Source organism: Monomorium pharaonis, chromosome 1, assembly GCF_013373865.1.
Source record: "Monomorium pharaonis isolate MP-MQ-018 chromosome 1, ASM1337386v2, whole genome shotgun sequence".
Taxonomy (NCBI): domain Eukaryota; kingdom Metazoa; phylum Arthropoda; class Insecta; order Hymenoptera; family Formicidae; genus Monomorium; species Monomorium pharaonis.
The window spans coordinates 27,437,027-27,445,582 of NC_050467.1; the positions used below are offsets into that span (position 1 = coordinate 27,437,027).

The 8,556-nt window shown below is 41.1% G+C and overlaps 1 long non-coding RNA gene across 1 annotated transcript; it reads right to left on the minus strand.

Annotated features, from left to right (window-relative positions):
- Nucleotides 1-3,739: 3,739 nt before the first annotated feature.
- LOC118647428 lies at nucleotides 3,740-7,985 on the minus strand. Its single transcript, XR_004964699.1, has 3 exons — nucleotides 7,251-7,985; nucleotides 5,062-7,172; nucleotides 3,740-4,974 (listed from the first exon to the last, which is right to left on the minus strand). It is a non-coding gene; the product is annotated as an uncharacterized LOC118647428 (long non-coding RNA).
- Nucleotides 7,986-8,556: the final 571 nt, after the last annotated feature.

The following is an 8,556-nucleotide window of genomic DNA, read 5'->3' on the forward strand; positions in this document are numbered from 1 at the left end:
CAACGAAAAAGAAAGCGTGGTTTTATACAGGTACGAAATGTTGTGCAACACAACATTTTAAAAATACGTAAAACAATAAATGAAGCATCTTCTTTACGAAGAAAAGAAAATCAACCTCACCATTACAAGGCTACGGAATTACGTAAAGATATATTAAATATTCCTAGCCATATATTTGGTGAACATAAACGATGTAAAGAACGCGGTAATAATTGTGAAAATGATCATGAAAGTAAAAAAAATTATGTACCTTGTCTAAAATTGCATGGTCTTTATCCGCCAATAGAAAATGCTATTAGACATCTAAGCGCTTATTCAGACAGCTTGGTATTAAATTACACCAACAATCCTGCAGAATCGTTGAATTCGCTAATTTGCAAAGAAATTAACGGGAAGCGCGTTAATTATGGTAAACGAGGCTCTTATAATGCTAGAGTTACTGCAGCAGTTTTGCAACATAATACTCAGCAAGTTCTTACAGAAGTGCATGAAGGCATGAATAAAAGTATTCCTGCTGTTATCGAAAAACTGGAGACGCGACGACAAATAAAAGTTGCGAAAACCAGAGAATCTCGAGAAATACACGGAAGGCAAAGAAAAGTCAAGCGAGAATCAGGAACAGATCGCCATTATGGTCCTCAGTCGCAAAAACCAGATCTTCCAAGTGATATATTGGAACAACTTCGACAAAATCATGTGGATAAGTTGTTAGAAAATGCAAATAAGCGAGAGCAGATTGAACGGGATACAACAAACCAAAGTGAATCTGAACTATGGTTATCACTCAGACGTGAAATGTTAACAGCATCTAATTTTGGAGTTGTATGTCGTATGAGACCGACAACTTCGTGCGCGATAATAGTAAAAAATATTTTGTATCCTCCTGCCATTGATACTGCTGCTATGAAATACGGTCGCGATCGAGAAGAAAGAGCAAGGAAAGAGTTATCCATAAAACTTAACAAAAATATAAAACCTTGTGGATTATTCATTGATTGTGAAAATCCATGTTTGGGTGCTTCTCCTGATGGAATTATTGATGAAAATGGTCTAGTAGAAATTAAATGTCCAATGTCGGCTGAACATTTAACTGCAGAAGAAGCTATAAAGACATTAGCTCCATTAAAAGGCATCTTTGATAAAAAAAACCCAGATAAAATGAATCGAAATCATCGATTCTTTTATCAGATTCAAGGTCAATTAAATATATCAAAACGAGAATATTGCATTTTTGCCATATGGACACCAAAAAGCATAAAAATAGTGCATGTAAATAGAGACAATGCTTTTTGAAAAGATGAAATGCTGTCTAAGCTATTACGCTTCTATAATGAATGCATACTTTTGAAAATCTTGGATAGTCGATATAATAGACATATGTCAATTAGAGATCCAAAATATATAATAGAAGCAAAGGAAGAAGCAGCGAAAAAAATAACAAGCCGAAAAAGAAATCGAGAAAATGTCGAAAAAAGCGAAAGTAAAGAAACAGAAATGATTAGATCTAACATTTCGCCGACAAAAGCAGTAATTACAACTGTTACGAGTGCTCAATTTATGCAAGATGATGATTGCATTATAGTTTCTACAAGCTACAAGCAAGATATAACTGAAGATGATAAGAAAAGATGGAAAAAAATTCTTGACGAGACTATTGCTTCTATCATCATGATAGAAAAGAATGTCTTGCCTGTACACAGCAAACTGAACGATGAATCGTTAGATCGTTTCTTACGCGTTGTAAGAGAGACTACTCATTTTGAAACGCAAAGTGTGCAATATCACGAATTTCCTCATATAATAGTAGAAAGTCAGAGTGACCAAAGCTTGCAGATAATTGGAGGAAATTGTACTAACCATTGGCGATGCATATATTTTGATGGCATTAAACTCCACGTGTATGACAGTATACCAGGCTGTACATACGATAGATTAGTAGCCAAAGAGAGACATTATATACAACTTTGTTATCCAAAATTAAGACCAAGTAATATCATTTTTGAAAAAGTTGAAGAACAACCTGACGGTACATGTTGTGGAATTTATGCCGCAGCTTTTGCTACAACTGTAGCGTTGGGAAGAAATCCTTGCGATGAAAAATATTCCAAGGACGTAAAGTGCATGAGACAACACTTTATGAAAATTATAAAAGGCAATAAACTGTTGCAATTTCCAAAAAGCTAAAAACTTAAAATCTTCAATCAATTAAAAATATTCTTACAGAAAATCTCTTTACAGAAAATCTATTGTAAATGATAAAATATTGTTGAGATGAAATATGCCTCAATGAATAAGGCATTAGTTCTGACGTACATACTGGCAAATTAAATGCGAAGAAACATCTGATCCAGCGGTACTGACAAAATAAATGTCAGAAGCGTCTATTCGAACGGCACTGATTGTAATAATCAGAAGCGTTTAATCTGACGGTACTGACAAAATAAATGTCAGAAGCGTCTATTCGAACGGCACTGATTGTAATAATCAGAAGCGTTTAATCTGACGGTACTGGCAAAATAAATGTCAGAAGCGTCTATTCGAACGGCACTGATTGTAATAATCAGAAGCGTTTAATCTGACGGTACTGGCAAAATAAATGTCAGAAGCGTCTATTCGAACGGCACTGATTGTAATAATCAGAAGCGTTTAATCTGACGGTACTGACAAAATAAATGTCAGAAGCGTCTATTCGAACGGCACTGATTGTAATAATCAGAAGCGTTTAATCTGACGGTACTGGCAAAATAAATGTCAGAAGCGTCTATTCGAACGGCACTGATTGTAATAATCAGAAGCGTTTAATCTGACGGTACTGACAAAATAAATGTCAGAAGCGTCTATTCGAACGGCACTGATTGTAATAATCAGAAGCGTTTAATCTGACGGTACTGGCAAAATAAATGTCAGAAGCGTCTATTCGAACGGCACTGATTGTAATAATCAGAAGCGTTTAATCTGACGGTACTGGCAAAATAAATGTCAGAAGCGTCTATTCGAACGGCACTGATTGTAATAATCAGAAGCGTTTAATCTGACGGTACTGACAAAATAAATGTTAGAAGCGTCTATTCGAACGGCACTGATTGTAATAATCAGAAGCGTTTAATCTGACGGTACTGACAAAATAAATGTCAGAAGCGTCTATTCGAACGGCACTGATTGTAATAAAATCAAAAACGTTTGATCTGACGGTACTGGCAAAATAAATGTCAGAAGCGTCTATTCGAACGGCACTGATTGTAATAATCAGAAGCGTTTAATCTGACGGTACTGGCAAAATAAATGTCAGAAGCGTCTATTCGAACGGCACTGATTGTAATAAAATCAAAAACGTTTGATCTGACGGTACTGACAAAATAAATGTCAGAAGCGTCTATTCAGACGGCACTGATTGTAATAATCAGAAGCGTTTAATCTGACGGTACTGACAAAATAAATGTCAGAAGCGTCTATTCGAACGGCACTGATTGTAATAATCAGAAGCGTTTAATCTGACGGTACTGGCAAAATAAATGTCAGAAGCGTCTATTCGAACTGATTGTAATAAAAATCAGAAGCCTTTGATCTGGTGGTACTGGTTATCTCAAATTATCACAATTGTATTATTTATATAAACGGAGAAACGAAAAAAATATGTTGGTTGCGTTTCACGGGAATGGGCGTTGGAGGGGCCCATTCTATATTTACAATAATAAAAATTATGTATTTATTTAATTTTTCGCAACATTCTTTTTGTTCATAAAATGTATTAAACGCGCGAGCGCGCGCGCGCACACACACACACACACACACATTGTCTATACATATATAATGTGTACAAAATGAGACGCGTTTAATCTGGCGGTACTGACAAAATAAATGTCGAAAGCGTCTATTCGAACGGCACTAATTGTAGTAAAAATCAGAAACGTCTGATCCGGCGGTACTGACAAAATAAATGTCAGAAGCGTCTGTTCGAACGACACTGATTGTAATAATCAGAAACGTTTTCTGACAAAATAAATGTCAGAAGCCTCTATGAACGGCATTGATTGTAATAAGATCAAAAACGTCTGATCTGGCGGTACTGACAAAATAAATGTCGGAAGCGTCTATTCGAATGGCACTAATTGTATAATAATATAATACTAATAATAATAATAATAATAATTAGAAGCCTATTCAGACGATGTAATAATGATAATCAAAAGTGTCTATTCCGACGGTATTATAATAACGGTAATAAATAAAATCTGAAGCATCTGATCTAATATAATACATCCTAACATGGTAATGCAGAAAATAGCTTTGGATCATGTAAGAAAGAAAAACTGTCGATATTATCGATTGATATCATCGACATTTTTAGTTTTCTTTAGTAGATGTCGCTGGACCTTCGGAGTTCGGTAGTCACTCTAGAATACATGAACAACTCTACATTATCGACCTCGATCAAGTTTCAAAGCCGTTCCTGGATCCCCTTAACATAATATTATAAATTTATCGGGTAAATAATATAAAATTAACTTAAAACTATACGCGGCTTTCACCCATGCACACTTCACACTCGCGGCGCGTCTCGCGGTCGCGGATCGCATGGTCTGCCGTTCGTACATTACAATAAGAAAATAAACTTTTTTATTTTACAAAGAAAACTTAAATCTAAAGGTCCACGAATTGTGACGCTTGTGGTATCCCGGTGTCATCGTCGGACGGCTCGTCGACATTGTCGTTCGGCTCGGAGACGGTGATCTTAAACTGCGCGTCCCTCGGCTCCTTCGTCGGCGTCGTCGGATATTGGTGGTGGGGATCGGCTGACTCGGCTATCGGCGGTGACTCACGTCGTCTCGGCGTCGGGCTCGGTCGCTTCTCGGGCGATGCCTCGACGGATGCCCCGACTTCCTCGGGCTGTCGGCTCGGCGGTCGCCTCTCCTCCATCCTCGTCACGGTGACAGCCAGATCTGGGATTGCAGCAACGCCGAGTATCGGTGGCGGCTGCAAGGTTAGGTTAGGTTAGGTTAGGTTGTGACCGGACATGCAGTCAGAATTATAGAAACCCCGGTATTAATATTGAAATCTTACTTTTATGTTGAAATCACGGTCGCCAGGTCGGTGTTTTACCTCGCCGCCAAGGTGGAAGGTCGGCCTTCGGAATTCCGTCTGATGCAGTCAAAAATCTGAGTATCCCCTCGCTCGTATGCTGTAGAGTCGCTTGGGTACCTCGTAGACCTCGCCCAATCCTCGGGATCACGTTCTCTCTCGTCCGCGTGGGATGATGCAATCGACGCTAGACAATGGACTCGCCCGGGAAGGATGTTGGGTTGCACGATAATTAAATATGCCACACTATTGATTTGCACCTTACTCTGCTTTATTTTACAAACAGATTATTCACGCACGCACATAATTGCGGTGGCTATGCCCTTTCACGCATCGCACGCACGTATTGCTTCCGGCCGCGCCTCTCGCACAACGCGGTGTCGGAAATTCGCAATAATTAACGCGTCGCGAATGTTACGCGGAAAAAATGCCTATTGGCGATAGCTCGCGGGTTGTGTCGCGAAATTATTTTAATTACACGCCCGTTATCACTATCACACGAGGTATGCGTATTAATAACGCGGGAACTCGAGGAGAGACACGTCCGTGCTCGTTCGAGTCTCCAGGCAAACTTTTTTACAATCGGGACGCCGAGCCGCTGTTTCCACATTCACTCCCCTCTTCGATGCTCCTCGATTGGCTCGTTGTTACCATGCATTGTTCCTTCGCCAATCGGCGAGCATCGAGAGGTTATCTCACTCATACAAAGCGTCCCTCTCGCTCGCACGCCATGGGGTCGCATGCGCATATCGACACCATGGCGTTCTATACCTTATGGTATGTTTGAACGCAAAGTTAAAGCCTCAGGTCTTTGCGTTAATTATTTATCTCGACGTACATCGTCGAAATCATGTGCGCTATATCAAGTAGCGTCTATTAAGAAAAGTTACTTAAGCGATTTCAATTATCGTTCTCCTAACGGGAGTAATCACTCATTTAAGAAAATAAGCGTTCTGATTGGTTAATGGACCTGAGCCTTCGTAAGCTTAATCAAATGAATATAATAATTAATATTCGAGTTAATGAGACTCGATACAACACAAAATGAATAATAATTATTCCGTGCTATCCACGGTAATATCGTATACTTCCCACGTAATCACTGACATTCCCATTGGTCTCTCTGAGATTGTAATTATTATAAATACATGATAAACTCTATTAAACCACTGTATTGTGAAATACAGCGTTACTGAAGTTGGAATCTCAATGATTATGCGCTCGGCAATGCGCCTGTGGTACATGTTATCTCGCCCGTCTCTATACCATGGGCAACCTAACCTCGACCTGTCACTTGAGCAAGTCGGGTTGCCTGCTCGTAAGGCGTCCTTCGCGACGTTGTCCGTCTCACGGCGTTGAATTTGTCGCGCGCCCTGCAATGCGGGTCGGGAATATTTATAATGTTTAATAAAATTGTTTAGAATAACATAATGTATCTTTATCTTAATAAATGAAATATGAATAGTACAAACGAACGCTTTTTCGCGTAAGATACTAACTAGAGTAATAGAATATGATAATTTCACACACGTATAAAATATATATATTTAATAATAATATTTGCGTTACAACGTTATCTCGCACAGCGCTTCGCATACGCGGTCTCACACACATACACACGCATGCTCGCTCGCTCGGCTTCGGCGTTTTACGCGGTGCCTCTACGCGTAGCTAAACTTAAAATGAAATTACCTAAACGAATAAATCTTTTCAGAATAACATAATTAAATATCGCGCTTGTCGTACGCGGGATGTAACGCTCGCAAAGTCTTTTGTTACATCTCGATGAACTGAGATGCGGGGGGTAATTCCTCCTCGCTGTCGCTTCGCTGTCCCCCTCGTAGGGTGGCTGTCTCGGTGTCCGGGTGCGGATGTGAGTCATCCGGCTCGGCTACCTGCTCGCTCGGTTGATCCGTCGTCTTCGGCGTCGGCGTTGGCTCGCTCGCACGCTTTCTCGGCGACGTCGGCGGTGTTCTGCATCGGGGTTGAGCTCCGTCGTCTCCCGTCGTTCGCCCGTTCGTCGGCGTCGGGATCATCCTTGTGATGTTGATGGACAGGTCTCGGATCGGTGCGTTGGCGGCTGTAGCCGTCGGCTGCAAGGTTAGGTTAGGTTGTAACCGATCTACACGCGCTGGAGATAACGCTCGCAAGGAATAAGTAACGATTCAAACCTTTCGTTGCACGCTGCTCGCGTCTCTGTCTGGTCGCCAGCTCCTTTCACCTCCTAGAAGCAAGGATATTCTAACTCTTTCTATTTTTCAGATGCTGCCGCTGCTGCCGTCGGATCGTCGTGGACTGCCCGGATCGTCACTGCCCTCAGGATTTCACCAGGTAAGTATATTCCTTTCCAAAAAACTTTTATTTCTTGATTCAACAATCACACTTTATTTTTAGGTTATTCGCAGGATTCGTCACACGGGATCTCGTGCAGGAACGAAGCAGGATATTTCAATCACTAGTCAAAGTATTTGTATTTGGTGTAACACTTAATAAAATTTATTTTAAACAAAACGTCTTCTGTCATTAACAAGTTCCCGTACGCGACGCTTAATTCACATACGAGTACGCACAGTCTCCCTTCTTCCTCTCTTCTCACAAGTGTTATCACATATTCCCGTACGCGATGCTTAATTCACATACGAGTACGTAGGAGTGTACCTACACTCTCGAAGTACATGCACTTCGAGTTATGTTGCTCGCCTACTCGCATTCAGCTGAGCATGTAATCTCGCATTCGTTATTGCGAGGTTATGTTAATCGGTGTCGTCGACGCTTCGGCTTTTTTAATGTCACTCGATACAACACTCGCGACAGCCTGATCACGTTCGCACGCACGTTTACGCCCTTGTTATTGCGGCCCGTCGCCCGCGGAACGACTTTACACAACTTCGTTTATCGCAGAGTACGTTATGCTCGATAATCGGTTTTAGTATCGCGAGAACTTCCATTTACACGCGCGAGGTTTCCCGCATGGAAGTCACGACGAAAATGCGTTAGTGGGAGAACGCGTCGCCCGGTTTTATACCCGCGTTCCCCATCGTATGCCCCTCGACCAATCAGGGCACTCTTCTGACTCGCACGCTGTCTTCGCCCAATCAGCGTGCATCTCCGTGTTCGTTCGATCGATCGTCCAATGGAAGTTGTTCTGGACGCTCTCAGCTTGCGGTTGGCTGCCTCAGCCAGTCGCTCCGTGTAGAGTTCTCCCCTCCACCGGGGAAACGACCAATGAGCTCATTCGAGCTCGAGCCCTCGTAGCACGAAGCAGAGTGTAGAAAGTGGCACTTAAAAGTGCCGTTATTTCTAACGTTTGTATTTTTGCAGGAATCAATTCCCGCGTGCATTCTATGCACTTCTTCGTGTCGTAGACACGCAATATACTTATAATTAACTTAAAATTAACACAATATAGAATATTAAGAATAATGAAATAATTAAACTTGGAATATAAAATAAATAATGACATGCAACCTATTTCTA